Source organism: Heptranchias perlo, chromosome 24 (assembly GCF_035084215.1).
Source record: "Heptranchias perlo isolate sHepPer1 chromosome 24, sHepPer1.hap1, whole genome shotgun sequence".
NCBI lineage: Eukaryota > Metazoa > Chordata > Chondrichthyes > Hexanchiformes > Hexanchidae > Heptranchias > Heptranchias perlo.
In genome coordinates, this window is record NC_090348.1 from 50,014,443 (window position 1) to 50,032,616 (window position 18,174).

Sequence of the window (18,174 nt, forward strand, 5' to 3'; positions counted from 1 at the left end):
TAGGATGGACACTAATGGGCTTTTCCTTTCTTCGTTATGCAAGTGAGAAACTGCAGATACACACAGCTCCTTTCTGTAGGTGCAAAGTCCGGACACTATCGTCGTCGCCTTTCTGCTAGAGTGTGTTGCTACCTGTGGCTGACTTGCCTTTATTCAAAATGCCCAATTCGTATGCAAAATTGGACTTTTCAGACTTCTGATTTCATGCCATGCAGCTGGGCTACCTGCCAGACTCGGGAGCCGAGCAGCTGGGAGTCTATTTGTATAATGGTCTGTCCAGAATAGAAAGGATGGCCCTAGTGCAACTGACCAGCTAACACAAGAGCTCAGGGTCTGGGCAGATATTAGAATGGGCATTGTGCCCATGTACTCTTGAATCTGCTTTGCTGATGCAAGTCAAACTGTTAGATAACTGGTTTATGTACAAGAATGTTGGATTGGAGAGGTTACCTGCAGAGGTCTCCTGCCTCCCGAAGCCGTGGCCAGTGCTCCCACCCACTCTTCACTCAGTCAGCAATGCTGAAAAAAGGGTAAATGTAAATGGCTCAGTTCAAGTATGACTAAATGGAACTGGTGTAAGCCTGGTATGTGGCATTGGGCTTCAAAGGCTCGAACATCAAGGTGGCTGGCACAATGGAAACTGCCTTGTATAGGTCCTTCCACAAGGCTACAAGTAGATGCCCATTACTTAGACTATGAAGAAACTGAGATTTGGGTATGACGAGCTGCAGAAAGGCATTACCTGGAGCTGGGATATGAGAGCACGTGCTTGTATATATCCGTGGCTCAGTGCTTACAATAATTTAACTCCAGTGGGGAAAACTGCTGCTGATCCGCTCATCAAACTACGGTTTGATGGGACATGGTGTTCTGCTCCCTCGACCCCACTCCACTAAATTCCTGATCACCCAACTTCCATTCCTTGCCCCTATGCTAGCTGACATTGTAAATGGTTCCCTTTCCTCACGTATTGGCCCCCTCCCTTTCAAAACTGCCATCATCAGCCTCCTTCTCAAAAACTCTTTATCTCCACCCTCTGTCCTAGTTCACTTCCATCCCATCTCCAAAGTCTTTGAAGATGTTGTTCTTTGCCATATCTCTCCAAAAGTACAAAAAAATGACCATGACGAAAGTCACAAACAACATTCTCTGTGATTGTGACCACAGTGCAATATCCTATCTCATCCCTCTCGACCTATTTGCAGCCTTCGAAATGGCTGGCCACACATTCTTCTCCAATGCCTCTCCTCCATTGCCTAGCTCCATGGGATTGCCCTTGCTTGGTTCCACTCTTGCCTGTCCAATTGTACTCCGAGCGTCTCTAGCGATGACTACTTTTCCCACCCTACACAGTCACGAGGAATTCATCCTTGGCCGCCTCCTTTTCCTTATCTGCATGCTGCCCCTTGGCAACATCAACCGCAGAAATAGGGTCAGCTTTCACATACAAGCTGATGATACCTAGCTCTACTTTTCTACCATAGAAGTTAGTTTTAGGATTCGTGTTGAATTGCTGCAGCATAGAGCTGGCATAAATACATAGAATCATAGAAAGTTACGGCACAGATGGAGGCCATTAAGCCCATCGTGTCCGTGCCGGCCGAAGAAGAGCTATCCAGCTTAATCCCATTTTCCAGCACTTGGTCCGTAGCCCTTTAGGTTACGGCAATTCAAGTGCACATCTGGGAACTTTTTAAATGAGTTGAGGGTATTTGCCTCTACCACCCTTTCAGGCATTGAGTCCAGACCCCCCACTACCCACTGGGTGAAAAAATTTCTCCTCAGCTCCCCTCTAATCCTTCTACCAATTACTTTAAATCTATGCCCCCTGGTCACTGACCCCTCTGCTAAGGGAAATAGGTCCTCCCTATCTCCTCTATCAAGTCCCATCATAATTTTATACACCTCAATTAAATCTCCCCATCAGCCTCCTTTGTTCCAATGAAAACAACCACAGCCTACCCAATCTTTTCTCGTGGCTAAAATTCTCCAGCCCTGGCAACATCCTTGTAAATTTCCTCTGTACCCCCTCTAGTGCAATCACATCTTCCCTGTAATGTGGGACCAGAACTGTACGCAGTACTCGACCTGTGACCTAACCAATGTTTTATACAGTTCTAGCGTAATCTCTCTGCTCTTATATTCTATGCCTCGGCTAATAAAGGAAAATATCCCGTATACCTTTTTAACCACCTTATCGATCTGTCCTCCTACTTTCAGGGATGTGTGGACATGCACTCCAGGGTCCCTTTGTTCCTTTACACCCCTCCATATCCTCCCATTTATTGTGTACTAAGAACATAAGAAATAGGAGCAGGAGTAGGCCAATCGGCCCTTCGAGCCTGCTCCGCCATTCAATAAGATCATGGCTGATCTGATCCTAACCTCAAATAACTCCCTTGCCTTGTTTGCCATTTCCAAATGCATTACCTCACACTTCTCTGGTTTGAGTTCCATTTGCTACTTTTCTGCCTACCTGACCAGTCCATTGATATCTTCCTGCAGTCAACAGCTTTCCTCCTCACTATCAACCACGCGGCCAATTTTTATATCATCTACAAACTTCTTTGATCAACCCCCCCACATTCACGTCCAATCATTAATATATACCACAAAAAGCAAGGAACCCACTGGAAACACACCCGTCAACCATTACCCTTTGCTTCCTGCCACTGAGCCAATTTTGGATCCAACTAACTACTTTCTCTCTGATTCCATGGGCTTTTACTTTTTTGACCAGTCTGCCATGTGGGACCGTGTCAAAATCCTTGCTAAAATCCATGTACACTACATCAAACGCATTGCCCTCATCGACCCTCCTTGTTACCTGCTCAAAAAATTCAAATCAAGCTAGTCAGACATGCCCTTCCCTTAACAGATCCATGCTGATTGTCCTTGATTAACCCATGCCTTTCTAAATGACGATTTATGCTGTCTCTCAGAATCAATTCCAATAATTTGCCACCACTGAGGTTAGACTGACTGGCCTATAATTACTCTGTCTACCTCTTTCTCCCTTTTTAAACAATGGTCCAATGCTAGCAGTCCTCCAATCCTCCGGCACCACGCCTGTAGCCAGCGAGGATTGGGCAAAATAGCCTCTTTCTGTGCTGTAAACTTCTGTGGACCTTTGGTACACCTCACAACCCCTCCCGTGCGCCTGCTGTCAGACTGCTTGTCCAGCATCCAGTTCTGGATGAACAGTACCTTCCACCAGTTGAACATCAGGAAATTCAAAGCTGCCAGCTCCGCGCCCTCGCCGCCAGCTCCTGCTCTTCCTGTCTCTAACCTCCGCTGGCACTAACCCCGATCTCTTTATTCCCCCGACTCAGGAGCTTGTGCATCCCTTCATCCTACTATTGGTCTCCATATCTTCAGCTACCGAATGAACCAGATTTAGTTAACAGCTTAACTGTGCTAATGAACCAGATTTAGTTAACGGCTTAACTGTGCGTGAACATCTATCCAATAGTGATCATAACATGATCGAGTTCAATGTAGTGGTTGAAAGGGAAAAAAGTGAATCAGCCGCTAAGATTCTAGACTTGGGCAAGGCCGACTTCAATGGGATGAGACAGAGACTGTCCACAGTAAACTGGGCAAATCTGTTAATGGGTAAAACGACTGATGATCAGTGGGAAATGTTTAAAGAAACATTTAACCTCACATTTGTCTACATTGAATTCCATTTGCCACAGAACTCTACTTGCCAAAAAAAACAGCCATGGACAACTAAAGAGGTACGGGACAGTATAAGACATAAGGAAAGGGCATACAAAAAGGCAAAAAATGGCACAGATCCTGGCGAATGGGAAAGATACAAAGATCAACAAAGGGTCACAAAACAGATAGTAAGAGCTACAAAAAGAGAGTATGAAAATAAACTTGCAAGGGATATCAAAACCAATACGAAGAACTTTTATAGTTGTATTAGGAAAAAGAGGGTGGTCAGGAGCAGTGTTGGCCCCTTAAAAACTGAAAGTGGGGATATTGTCATTGACAATGGGGAAATGGCGGACAATTATTTTGCGTCAGTATTTACAGTAGAAAAAGAGGATAGCATGCCGGAAATCCCAAGAAAACTAATATTGAATCGGGGACAGGGACTTGATAAAATTAACATAAGTAAAGCAACAGTAATGAAGAAAATAATAGCACTAAAGAGTGACAAATCCCCAGGACCATATGGTTTCCATCCCAGGGTTTTAAAGGAAGTTGGTGAGCACATTGCAGATGCCCTAACTATAATCTTTCAAAGTTCTCTAGATTCAGGAACTGTCCCTCTGGATTGGAAAATTGCACATATCACTCCGCTTTTTAAGAAAGGAGAGAGAGGGAAACCGGAGAATTATAGACCAGTTAGTCTAACATCTGTTGTGGGAAAAATGCTGGAGTCTATAATTAAGGATAGGTTGACTGAACACCTCGAGAATTTTCAGTTAATCAGAGAGAGCCAGCATGGATTTGTGAAAGGTAGGTCGTGCCTGACAAAGCTGATTGAATTTTTTGAAGAGGTGACTAAAGTAGTGGACAGGGGAATGTCAATGGATGTTATTTATATGGACTTCCAGAAGGCATTTGATAAGGTCCCACATTAGAGACTGTTAGCTAAGATAGAAGCCCATGGAATCGAGGGAAAAGTACGGACTTGGTTAGGAAGTTGGCTGAGCGAAAGGCGACTGAGAGTAGGGATAATGGGTAGGTACTCACATTGGCAGGATGTGACTAGTGGAGTCCTGCAGGGATGTGTCTTGGGGCCTCAATTATTCACAATATTTATTAACGACTTAGATGAAGGCATAGAAAGTCTCATATCTAAGTTTGCCGATGACACAAAGATTGGTGGCATTGTAAGCAGTGTAGATGAAAACATAAAATTACAAAGGGATATTGATAGATTAGGTGAATGGGCAAAACTGTGGCAAATGGAATTCAATGTAGACAAATGTGAGGTCATCCACTTTGGATCAAAAAAGGATAGAACAGGGTACGTACTTAATGGTAAAAAGTTAAAAACAGTGGATGTCCAAAGGGACTTAGGGGTTCAGGTACATAGATCATTGAAGTGTCATGAACAGGTGCAGAAAATAATCAAGAAGGCAAATGGAATGCTGGCCTTTATATCTAGAGGACTAGAGTACAAGGGGGCAGAAGTTATGCTGCAGCTATACAAAACCCTGGTTAGACCGCACCTGGAGCACTGTGAGCAGCTCTGGGCACCGCACCTTGGGAAGGACATATTGGCCTTGGAGGGAGTGCAGCGTAAGTTTACTAGAATGATACCCGGACTTCAAGGTTTAAGTTACGAGGAGAGATTACACAAATTGGGGTTGAATTCTCTATAGAGTTTGGAAGGTTAAGGGGTGATCTGATCGAAGTTTAAAAGCTATTGAGGGGAACAGATAGGGTGGATAGAGAGAAACTATTTCCGCTGGTTGGGGATTTTAGGAGTAGGGGACACAGTCTAAAAATTAGAGCCAGACCTTTCAGGAGCGAGATTAGAAAACATTTCTGCACACAAAGGGTTGTAGAAGTTTGGAACTCTCTTCCGCAAACAGCAGTTGATACTAGCTCAATTGCTAAATTTAAATCTGAGATGGATAGCATTTTGGCAACTCAAGGTATTAAGGGATATGGGCCAAAGGCAGGGATATGGAGTTAGATCAGCCATGATCTTATCAAATGGCGGAGCAGGCACGAGGGGCTGAATGGCCTACTCCTGTTCCTATGTACCTAGGTCCCATTCTCTAGAATTTTGCTCCGTATATCGTTCTGCCTCTCTACTCCCTCTCACCCTTTCCGTTCCTTTTTAAAACCCACCCCTTTAACCGAGCTTTTGTTCATCTCTCCTAATCTCATCCTTTGCCTCAACATCTGTTCTTTTACTCTTTGCCGTGGGGCATTTTCTGTGTAAGTGCCTGTGGTCAGGACGATTGTGCCAATGGGCACTCATCTTATGGTGAATTGTGCTGCTCACCACCCCATCCATAAGCTTTTGGTACCAGCTGCTCATCTATTGAGGACTCAAATCTGTACTTGTCAGTTGCCTTGATGACCAACTCATGACTAACTTCCTTGTTTTGGGGGAGTGGGTGGAGAAAATTGTCCAGGAGGTGTCAGCGGCGTCTCTTTAGGGTTGCGGTAGCTCCAAGATGACATGTTGGTGATAGAATGAAGGCAATCTCTGTGGCAGACTGGGTAATCCAAGACCTGAAGCAGGCATAGCCTCAGTACTCCATGGAACTGAGGACTAACCAGCCATCCTGGCTTCCTAATAGAACACGAGGGGCTAATCTGTCACTGGGGGCCAGGATTCTTTCCATTTTGTCCAAATAACCTTGCAAGCCAATGTCTCAACACGTATGGTGAGCCTATAGCTGGCCAAACAGCTCTGCTAAGATTCGTGGTTTTAGCTGAATGAACTCCAGTTGTATCCATGTGCACATGAGGCTGCCTCCGCCCTGTCCATGCCACCTGTACATGAGATTGTTTTTGGGCACACATTCTACATGTAGGTGTAGTTTGATTTGGAGACTTCAAAATGTGTCAAAACAGGGTCCTGGGTTCAGTGCAGTGCAGTGCGGGCGGGGCGGGACGGGGCAGTGCGGGCGGGGGGGGGCAGTGCCGTGAGGGCGGGGGGGCGCTGCCGTGCGGGCGGGGCGGCGCTGAGGGGGCGCTGCAGTGTCGGCGCCGTCTTTCAGATGAGACATTAAACCAAGGCCCCCGTCTGCCCCCTCGGTTGGATGTAAAAGATCCTGTGGCTACCATTTCAAAAAGAGCAGGGGAGTTTTCCCTGTGGCCAATATTTATCCCTCAGCCAACATCACCAAAAACATGACCTGGTCATTTATCTCATTGCTGTTAGCTGAAGCTTTCTGTGTGCAAATTGGCTGCCGTGTTTCCCTACACCACAACAGTGACTATACAGGGATGGACAATAAATTCCGGCCTCGCAGCGATGCCCACATCCCATGAACGAATAAAAAAAACTTCAAAAGTGCTTCATTGGATGTAAAGCTTTGGGACGCCCTGAAGTTGTGAAAGGTGATATAGAAACGGGAGTTTGTTCTTCCTTTCTTTTCTTTCTGTCTGTCTTTCTTTCTTGGGTTTGTTCACCAGTCTGATTGAAGCCTCAGTGCCCCGGCCTCGAGAGGAAGGAAATCCTGAACACTAACCATGTGTTTATGTGGGGACATTTGGCCAGGTATGATCAGGTTCAGCTGCAATGTCCAGCACAGTGAAATACTCTCTGTTCACACGTAAAGATTGACCATTTAGAGAAAATATTGGAGGCCTGTGAAACTGTGGTGCCTTCAGGAGCAGGAGGAGAGGGATTAGCAAACACCCCCAAAACAAAAAAAAGAAAAAACTGCATATGCTGGAAATCTGAAATAAAAGCTGAAAATATACAGCAGGTCTGTGAACAGAGAGAAAACACAAGTGATCGTTTTGGATATGTACCTCCCCAATTAAACTGTGGCCTACAGTTTAAGTACTAAAAAGCCTCCAGTTTTACATTGGTATTCCTGACTGCTTATATCTGATGTGTGCCTCTGACGTCTGATTTAATTGTTGTCCGCTTCTGGCCCTGAAATCAGTTACTGTTCCTTTATGTAGGTTAAATATCGGTGGTTAGTAGAGCTGAATTACTCATTTGTGCAGTTATTTAAAGATTAACAAAGACAAACATGGTCACTAGTTACAGACTTGTCACTGAGAAATTAGCGGTCATTTCAGATCCAGCAGCTCTAGCCTGTTGTGGATTAAAGATATTAAGCTAGTTTAGATGGCAGGTCATTGGTCCTCTCTGCTGTTAAATTGCATCATTTCCTGCCCCCCCCCCCCCCCCCCGCCACTCGCCTGTAAATTCTGTGCACTGAACAGCTCAGGCACTTCTGGGCCGTGACATTTTTGTATTTTAAAATTAGTCAGAATATGTCAGACTTCTGTATTGTGTAATCATATCTATGAAATAAAGTAAATTGTAGCGCAGATTCCCCAGAATGATACCAGGGCTTAGAGGGTCAAGGCTTGTACTCCCTTGAGTATAGAAGATTGAGGGGTGATCTAATTGAGGTGTTTCGAATGATTAAAGAAGTTCATAAGGTAGTGGGAGAGACCAGAACAAGGGGGCACAATAAAATTAGAACTAGGCCGTTCATGGGTGATGTCAGTAAGCACTTTTTCCACACAAAGGGTAGGGGAAATCTGCAACTTGCTCCCCCAAAAGGCTGTGGATGCTGGTGGTCAATTGGAGCTTTCAAAATTGAGATTGATTGATTGTTTATCAGACTGGAGAGAAGTATACAGTAATGTCCCCCAGGAGTTGGTATTGGGACCACCCAGCCTGAGTCGGGTGTAAAGTCACCTCTCAGGAAAGCACAGGTACAGGAGGGGGAGAGTGTGACTGTTAGTCAGCAGCGTAAGGGGAGGTAGAGAAGGAGGTCCCGCGGACATTGGTCCTATCCAACAGGTGCAACTTACTTGCTACCTGCAGGATGCAGGCTGCGGGGTGGACAGCCAGAATGCTAACCATGGCACCTTGGAGCAGGAGGCAGTCTAAGGGCGGGGAGGAGCAGAATAGAAAGGTTGTAGTTATAGGGGATTTGATAATCGGGAATAGATAGCGTCCTCTGCAGTCACGACCGAGTGTCCAGAGGGTGTGTTGCCTACCTGGTGCAAGGGTAAAGGATATCTTGGAGCAAATGGAGAGGAACTTGGAAAGGGAGGAAGATGATCCAGTTGTCTTGGCCCATGTTGGGACCAATGACATGGGGAACAAAAGGGAGGAAGTCCTGATAAGGGAATATCAGAAGTTAGGAAATAACTGGTGGTAGAATCATAGAAAATTTACGGCACAGAAGGGGGGCCATTTGGCCCATTGTGTCCACGCCAGCTGAAAATGAGCCACCCAGCCTAATCCCACTTTCCAGCACTTGGTCTGTAGCCTTGTAGGTTATGGCACTTCAGGTGCACATCCAGGTACTTTTTAAATGAGTTGAGAGTTTCTGCCTCTACCACCCTTTCAGACAGTGAGTTCCAGACCTCTAGCACCCCCTGGGTGAAAACATTTTCTTCAGCTCCCCTCTAATGCTTCCACCAATCACTTTAAATCTGTGCCCCCTGGTTATTATCTGCTAAGGGAAATAGGTCCTTCCTATCCACTCTATCTGGGCCCCATATAATTTTGTACACCTCAATTAAATCACCCCTCAGCCTCCTCTGCTCCAAAGAGAACAACCCCAGCCTATCCAATCTTTCCTCATAGCTAAAATAGTCCAGTCCTACCAACATCCTTGTAAATCTCCTCTGTACCTTCTTTAGTGGAATTACATCCTTCCTGTAATGTGGTGACCAGAACTGTACACAGTACTCAAGCTGTGGCCTAACCAGTGTTTTATATAGTTCCAACATAACCACCCTGCTCTTATATTCTGTGCTTGGCTAATTAAGGAAAGTATTCCATATGCCGCCTTAACCACCTTATCTACCTTTCCTGCTACATTCAGGGATCTGTGGACATGCACTCCAAGGGCCTTCACTTCCTTTACATCTTTCAGTATCCTCTCATTTATTGAATACTCCCTTGCCTTGTTTGTCCTCCCCAAATGCACTACCTCACACTTCTCTGGATTGAATTCCATTTGCCATTTTTCTGCCCTTCTGACCAGTCCATTGATATCTTCCTCACTATCAACCACATGGCCAATTTTTGTATCATCTGCAAACTTCTTAATCATGCCCCCTACATTTAAGTCCAAATCATTAATATATATCGCAAAAAGCAAGGGATCTAGTACTGAGCCCTGCAGAACCCCACTGGAAACAGCCTTCCAGTCACAAAAACACCTGTTGACCTGCACTGAGCCAATTTTGGATCCAACTTGTCACTCTCCCTTGGATCCCATGAGCTTGTACTTTTTTGATCAGTCCGCCATGTGGGACCTTGTCAAAAGCCTTGCTAAAAATCCATGTAGACTACATCAAATGCACTACCCTCATCGACCCTCCTTAAAAAAATTCAAATCAAGTTAGTCAGACACGACCTTCCCTTAACAAATCCATGCTGACTGTCCTTGATTACTCCGTGCCTTTCTATGTGACAGTTTATCCTGTCCCTCAGAATTGATTCCGATAATTTGCCCACCACCGAGGTTAGACTGACTGGCCTGTAATTACTCGGTCGATCCCTCGCTCCCTTTTTAAACAATGGTGCAACGTTAGCAGTCCTCCAATCGTAGAATTGTAGGTTACAGCACAGAAGGAGGCCATTTGGCCCATCGAGTCCGGGCCGGCTCTATGCAAGAGCAATCCAGCTATCCCCGCCCTATCCCTGTAGCCCTGCAAATTTTTTCCTTTCAAGTACTTATCCAGTTCCCTTTTGAAGGCCTCCACCATCCCCTCGGGCAGTGCCTTCCAGATCCTAACCACGCACTGTGTTAAAAAAAAAAAAAGTTTTTCTGATGTCACCTTTGGTTCTTTTGCCAATCACCTTAAATCTATGTCCTCTGGTTCTTGACCCTTCCGCCAATGGGAACAGTTTCTCTCTATCTACTCTGTCTAGACCCTTCACGATTTTGAATACCTCTATCAAATCTCGTCACAACCGTCTCTGTTCCAAGGAGAACAACCCCAGCTTCTCCAATCTATCCATGTCATTAAATTCCCTCATCCCTGGAATCATTCTGTTAAATCTGTTCTGTACCCTTTCTAAGGCCTTCACATCTTTCCTGAAGTGCGATGCCCAGAACTGGACACAATACTCCAGTTGTGGCCGAACCAGTGTTTTATAAAGGTTCATCATGACTTCCATACTTTTATACTCTATGCTTCTATTTATAAAGCCCAGGATCCTGTATGCTTTTTAAACCGCTCTCTCAACCTGCCCTGCCACCTTCAATGATTTGTGCACAGATACCTCACATTGCTCTGTTCCTGTACCCCTCCGGCACCACGCCTGTATCCAGTGAGGATTGGAAAATGATGGTCAGAGCCTCTGCTATTTCCTCCCTTGCTTCTTTTAACAGCCTGGGATACATTTCATCTGGCCCTGGTGATTTATCTACTTTCAAAGATGCTAATCCCCATAAAACTTCCCCTCTCACTAAGTTTATCCCATCCAATATTTCACACTCCTCCTCCTTAACTACAATGTCTGCATCGTTCCTCTCTTTTGTGAAGACAGATGCAAAGTATTCATTAAGAACCAAACCCACATCTTCCACCTCCAAACATAGGTTACCTTTTTGGTCTCTAATAGGCCCTACTCTTTCGTTAGTTATCCTCTTGCTTTTAATGTATTTATAAAACATCTTTGAGTTTTTCTTGATTTTACTTGCCAATATCTTTTCATGCCCTCTCTTTACTTTCCTAATTTCCTTTTTAATTTCACCCCTTCACTTTTTATACTCCTCTAGGCTTTCTGTAGTATTGAGTTCTCTGTGTCTGACATAAGCTTTCCTTTTCTTCCTTATCTTACCGTTTTATGCTCCTTGACATCCAGGGGGCTCTAGATTTGGCAGTCCCATCCTTTTTCTTTGTGGGGACATGTTTACTCTTCACCCCTTGAATCTCCCCCTTGAATCTCCCCCTTGAATGCCTCCCACTGCTCTGACATTGATTTACCTTCAAGTAGCTGTTTCCAGTCCACTTTTGCTAAATCACTTCTTAGCTTAGTAAAATTGGCCCCTCCCCAATTTAGAACTTTTACTCCTGTTCTGTGTTTGTCCTTTTCCATAACAATGCTAAAACTAACTGAATTATGATCACTACCACCAAAATGCTCTCCCACTGATACTCCTTCCATCTGCCCAACCTTATTTCCTCAAACTAAATCCAGAATTGCCCCCTCTCTTGTTGGGCTTGTTACGTACTGGCTAAAAAAGTTCTCCTGAAAGCAATTTAAGAATTTTGCACCCTCTATACCCTTCACACAGTTTGTGTCCCAGTTAATATTAGGGTAGTTGAAATCCCCAACTATTACTGCCTTACTGTTTTTGCCTATCTCAGAAATTTGCCTACATATTTGCTCTTTTATCTCCCTCTGACTGTTTGGGGGTCTATAGTACACTCCCAGAAGTGTGACTGCTCCTTTTTTGTTCCTTAGCTCAACCCATATGGCCTCATTTGATGATCCTTCAAACATATCATCCCTCCTCACAGCTGTAATTGTTTCTTTAATCAAAATTGCCACCCCCCCTCTTTTATCCTCTATTCTATCTCATCCAAAAATCCTGTAAGCAGGAATGTTGAGCTGCCATTCCTGCGCCTCTTCAAGCCATGTTTCTGTAATAGCTAAGATATTGTACTGCCACGTGTTTATCTCAGCTCATCTGCCTTATTCACTATACTCCCTGAATTGAGGTGTATATACCTTTTTAAGCACTACCAAACTCCCTTGCTGTTTGTTTTCTAACCTTTGTTTCCTTTGCCTTCCTAGGTCACTTACTAATTTTCTGCCTTCTATCTCCAGTTCTGATTCTGTCCCATCTGAATCTACAATCAGGTTCCCAAGCTAGTTTAAACCCTCCCCAACAGCACTAGCAAGCCTCCCCGCATGGAATATTGGTCCCGGCCCTGTAGTGGTGCAACCTGTCCTGTTTGTAAAGGTCCCACCTCCCCCAGAACCGCTCCCAATGCCCCAGGAATCTAAAGCCCTCCCTCCTGCACCATCTTTCCAGCCATACATTTATCTGCTCTATCCTCCTATCTCTATACTCACTAACGCGTGGCACCGGGAGTATTCTGGAGATTACTACCTTTGAGGTCCTGCCTTTGGTGGTAATCTCGGGATTACTGCCTGACCCACGTGCTAATTGGCATAGGGATAGGCAGATGAGGAAGGTGAATGCATGGCTGAAGGACTGGTGTGGGAAAGAGGGGCTCCATGTCATGGGACACTGGCACCAGTACTGGGACAGGAAGGAGATGCACTTTTGGGACGGACTTCACCTGAACCAGGAATGGGACCAGAGTCCTAGCGGAAAGGATAAATAGGGAACATAGGAACAGGAGTAGGCCATTCAGCCCCTGGTGCCTGCTCCGTCATTTGATAAGATCATGGCTGATCTGTGATCTAACTCCATATACCTGCCTTTGGCCCATATCCCTTAATACCTTCGGTTGCCAAAAAGCTATCTATCTCAGATTTAAATTTAGCAATTGAGCTAGTATCAATTGCCGTTTGCGGAAGAGAGTTCCAAACTTCAACAACCCTTTGTGTGTAGAAAGGGCTGTGGACTTTAAACTGGTAAGACGGGGGTAGGGGGAGAGGAGGGATCTGGTGTAGATATCATAAGCCTGTAGATAAAAGAAATAGGTGAGAGTAAAGGTCAGACCAAGGTAAGGGACAAGGGTAAAACAAATGGTCAGGGAACAGATACAGTTATAGAACATAAGTACAAAATGACTGTTAAAAATAAATTGAGGGGAACAATTATTAAAAACAAATTAAATTGCCTGTACAGCAATGTGCACAGCATCCAAAACCAAACGGGGGAACTGGAGACAATAATTCATAGCGAGGAGCCAGATGTAGCAGGAATAACTGAAACATGACTACATAAAGAACAGGAACAGGACTGGCAGTTAAATATTGCAGGATATGGAAACATAGAAAATAGGAGCATGAGTAGGCCATTCGGCCCTTCGGGCCTGCTTCGCCATTCAAAATGACCATGGCTGATCGTCTAACTCAGTACCCTGTTCCCGCTTTTTCCCCATATCCCTTGATCCCTTTAGCATTGAGAAATATATCTATCTCCTTCTTGAATACATCTAATGATTTGGCCTCCACTGCCTTCTGTGGTAGAGAATTCACCACCCTCTTGAGTGAAGAAATTTCTCTTCATCTCTGTTCGAAATGGAATACCCCGTATCCTGAGACTGTGACCCCTGGTTCTGGATTCCCCAGCCATCGGGATCATCCTCCAACATCTAGTCTGTCTAGTCCTGTTAGAATCTCAGGAATCAGACTGGTAAAATTTTGTTGCACTCCCTCCATGACAAGGACATCCTTCCTCAGATAAGGAGACCAATACTGCACACAATACTCCAGATGTGGTCTCACCAAGGCCCTGTGTAACTGCAGTAAGACATCCCTGCTCCTGTACTCAAATCCTCTTGCAATGAAGGCCAACATACCATTCGCCTTCCTAACTGCTTGCTGCACCTGAATGTTTGTTTTCAGTGACTGGTGTACAAGGACACTCGGGTCTCGTTGCACCTCCCCTTTTCCCAATCTATCACCATTCAGGTAATCTGCCTTTCTGTTTTTACAACCAAAGTGGATAATCTCCCATTTATCCACGTTATACTGCATCTGCCATATTCTTGCCCACTCACCCAACTTGTCTAAATCACATTGGAGTCTCTTTGCACCCTCCTCACAGCTCACACTCCACCCCAGCTTTGTGTCGTCTGCAAACTTGGAAATGTTACATTCAGTTCCCTCATCCAAATCATTGATATATATTGTTAATAGCTGGGGCCCAAGCACTGATCCCTGCGGTACCCCACTAGTCACTGCCTGCCACCCTGAAAAAGACCCGTTTATTCCTACTCTCTGTTTCCTGTCTGTCAACCAATTCTCAATCCATGCCAGTATATTCCCCCCAATCCCATGTGCTTTAATTTTGCACACTAACCTCTTGTGTGGGACCTTATCAAAAGTCTTCTGAAAATCCAAATACACCACATCCACTGGTTCTCCCCTATCTATTCTACTAGTTACCTCCTCAAAAAACTCCAGTAGATTTGTTAAGCATGATTTCCCTTTCATAAACCCATGCTGACTTTGTCCAATCCCGTTAATGCCCTCCGTGTGTTCTGTTATCACATCCTCTATAATAGACTCTAGCATTTTCCCCACTACTGATATTAGGCTAACTGGTCTGTAATTCCCTGTTTTTTTTTTCTCCCTCCTTTTTTAAATAGTGGGGTTACATTTGCCACCCTCCAATCTGTAGGAACTGTTCCAGAGTCTCTGGAATTTTGGAAGATGATCACCAATGCATCCACGATTTCCAGGGCCACTTCCTTTAGTACTCTGGGATGTAGATTATCAGGCCCTGGGGATTTGTCAGCCTTTAGCCCCATTAATTTCCCTAGCACTATTTTTTACTAATACTGGTTTCCTTCAATTCCTCCCTCACACTACCTTGACTCCCGAACATTTCTGGGAGGTTATTTGTATCCTCCTTTGTGAAGACAAAACCAAAGTATGTGTTCAATTGTTCTGCCATTTCTTTGTTCCCCATTATAATTTCCCCCATTTCTGACTGTACGGGACCTACATTTCCAGGGTACAGATGCTATAGGAAAGATAGAGCAGGAGGTAAGAGAGGAGGAGGAGTTGCGTTCTTGATTAGGGAGAACATCACGGCAGTAGTGAGAGGGGATATATCCGAGGGTTCGCCCACTGAGTCTATATGGGTAGAACTGAAAAATAAGAAGGGAGAGATCACTTTGATAGGATTGTACTACAGACCCCCAAATAGTCAATGGGAAATTGAGGAGCAAATATGTAAGGAGATTACAGACAGCTGCTAGAAAAATAGGGTGGTAATAGTAGGGGACTTTAACTTTCCCAACATTGACTGGGACAGCCATAGCATTAGGGGCTTGGATGGAGAGAGATTTGTTGAGTGTATTCAGGAGGAATTTCTCATTCAGTATGTGGATGGCCCGACGAGAGAGGGGGCAAAACTTGACCTCCTCTTGGGAAATAAGGAAGGGCAGGTGACAGAAGTGTTAGTGAGGGATCACTTTGGGACCAGTGATCATAATTCCATTAGTTTTAAGATAGCTATGGAGAATGATAGGTCTGGCCCAAAAGTTAAAATTCTAAATTGGGGAAAGGCCAATTTTGATGGTATTAGACAGGAACTTTCAGAAGTTGATTGGGAGAGTCTGTTGGCAGGCATAGGGACGTCTGGTAAGTGGGAGGCTTTCAAAAGTGTGTTAACCAGGGTTCAGGGTAAGCACATTCCTTATAAAGTGAAGGGCAAGGCTGGTAGAAGTAGGGAACCTTGGATGACTCGGGAGATTGAGGCCCTTGTCAAAAAGAAGAAGGAGGCATATGACATGCATAGACAGCTGGGATCAAGTGGATCCCTTGAAGAGTATAGAGATTGTCGGAGTAGAGTTAAGAGAGAATTCAGGAGGGCAAAAAGGGGACATGAGATTGCTTTGGCAGATAAGGCAAAGGAGAATCCAAAGAGCTTCTACAAATACATAAAGGGCAAAAGAGTAACTAGGGAGAGAGTAGGGCCTCTTAAGGATCAACAAGGTCATCTATGTACGGAACCACAAGAGATGGGCGAGATCCTGAATGAATATTTCACATCGGTATTTACAGTTGAGAAAGGCATGGATGTTAGGGAACTTGGGGAAATAAATAGTGATGTCTTGAGGAGTGTACATATTACAGAGAGGGAGGTGCTGGAAGTCTTAACGCGCATCAAGGTAGATAAATCTCCGGGACCTGATGAAATATATCCCAGGACGTTATGGGAGGTTAGGGAGGAAATTGCGGGTCCCCTAGCAGAGATATTTGAATCATCGACAGCAACAGGTGAGGTGCCTGAAGATTGGAGGGTGAGAAATGTTGTGCCCTTCTTTAAGAAGGGAGGCAGGGAAAAGCCTGGGAACTACAGACCGGTGAGCCTGACATCTGTCGTGGGTAAGTTGTTAGAGGGTATTCTGAAGGACAGGATCTACGGGCATTTGGAGAGGCAGAGACTGATTAGGAACAGTCAGCATGGTTTTGTGAAAGGAAAATCATGTCTCACGAATTTGATTGAGTTTTTTGAAGGGGTAACCAAGAAGATAGATGAGGGCTGTGCAGTAGACGTGGTCGACATGGACTTTAGCAAAGCCTTTGACAAGGTACTGCATGGTAGGTTGTTACATAAGGTTAAATCTCACGGGATCCAAGGTGAGGTTGCCAAATTGGATACAACATTGGCTTGACGACAGAAGACAGAGGGTGGTTGTCGAGGGTTGTTTTTCAAATTGGAGGACTGTGACCAGCGGTGTGCCTCAGGGATCGGTGCTGGGTCCGCTGTTATTTGTTATTTATATTAATGATTTGGATGAGAATTTAGGAGGCATGGTTAGTAAGTTTGCAGATGACACCAAGATTGGTGGCATTGTGGACAGTGAAGAAGGTTATCTAGGATTGCAACGGGATCTTGATAAATTGGGCTGATGAATGGCAGATGGAGTTTAATTTACATAAATGTGAGGTGATGCGTTTTGGGAGATCGAATTGGGCCAGGACCTACTCCGTTAATGGTAGGGTGTTGGGGAAAGTTATAGAACAAAGAGATCTGGGAGTACAGGTTCATAGCTCCTTGAAAGTGGAGTCACAGGTGGACAGGGTGGTGAAGAAGGCATTCGGCATGCTTGGTTTCATTGGTCAGAACATTGAATACAGGAGTTGGGATGTCTTGTTGAAGTTGTACAGGGCATTGGTGAGGCCACACTTGGAATACTGTGTACAGTTCTGGTCACCCTATTATAGAAAGGATATTATTAAACTAGAAAGAGTGCAGAAAAGATTTACTAGGATGCTACCGGGACTTGATGGTTTGACTTTTTGGGAAAGGTTAGATAGACTAGGACTTTTTTCCCTGGAGAGTAGGAGGTTTAGGGGTGATCTTACAGAAGTCTATAAAATAATGAGGGGCATAGATAAGGTAGATCGTCAAAATCTTTTCCCAAAGGTAGGGGAGTCTATAACGAGGGGGCATAGATTTAAGGTGAGAGGGGAGAGATACAAAAGTGTCCAGAGGGGCAATTTTTTCACTCAAAGGGTGGTGAGTGTCTGGAACGAGCTGCCAGAGGCAGTCGTAGAGGTGGGTACAATTTTGTGTTTTAAAAAGCATTTGGACAGTTACATGGGTAAGATGGGTATCGAGGGATATGGGCCAAGTGCAGGCAATTGGGACTAGCTTAGTGGTATAAACTGGGCGACATGGACATGTTGGGCCGAAGGGCCTGTTTCCATGTTGTAACTTCTATGATTCTATGATACATTTGTCTTCACTAATCTTTTTCTCTTGACATTTTTATAGAAGCTTTTACAGTCAGTTTTTATGTTCCCTGCTAGTTTACTCTCATACTCTATTTTTCCCCTCTTAATCAATCTTTGTCCTCCTTTGCTGAATTCTG

The 18,174-nt window shown here is 44.7% G+C and overlaps 1 protein-coding gene across 1 annotated transcript in view; it reads left to right on the forward strand.

The window, feature by feature from the left end:
• sbf1 (SET binding factor 1) overlaps positions 1 to 18,174 on the forward strand; it is a 359,704-nt gene that overhangs the window by 43,895 nt on the left and 297,635 nt on the right. The window lies entirely within an intron of this gene.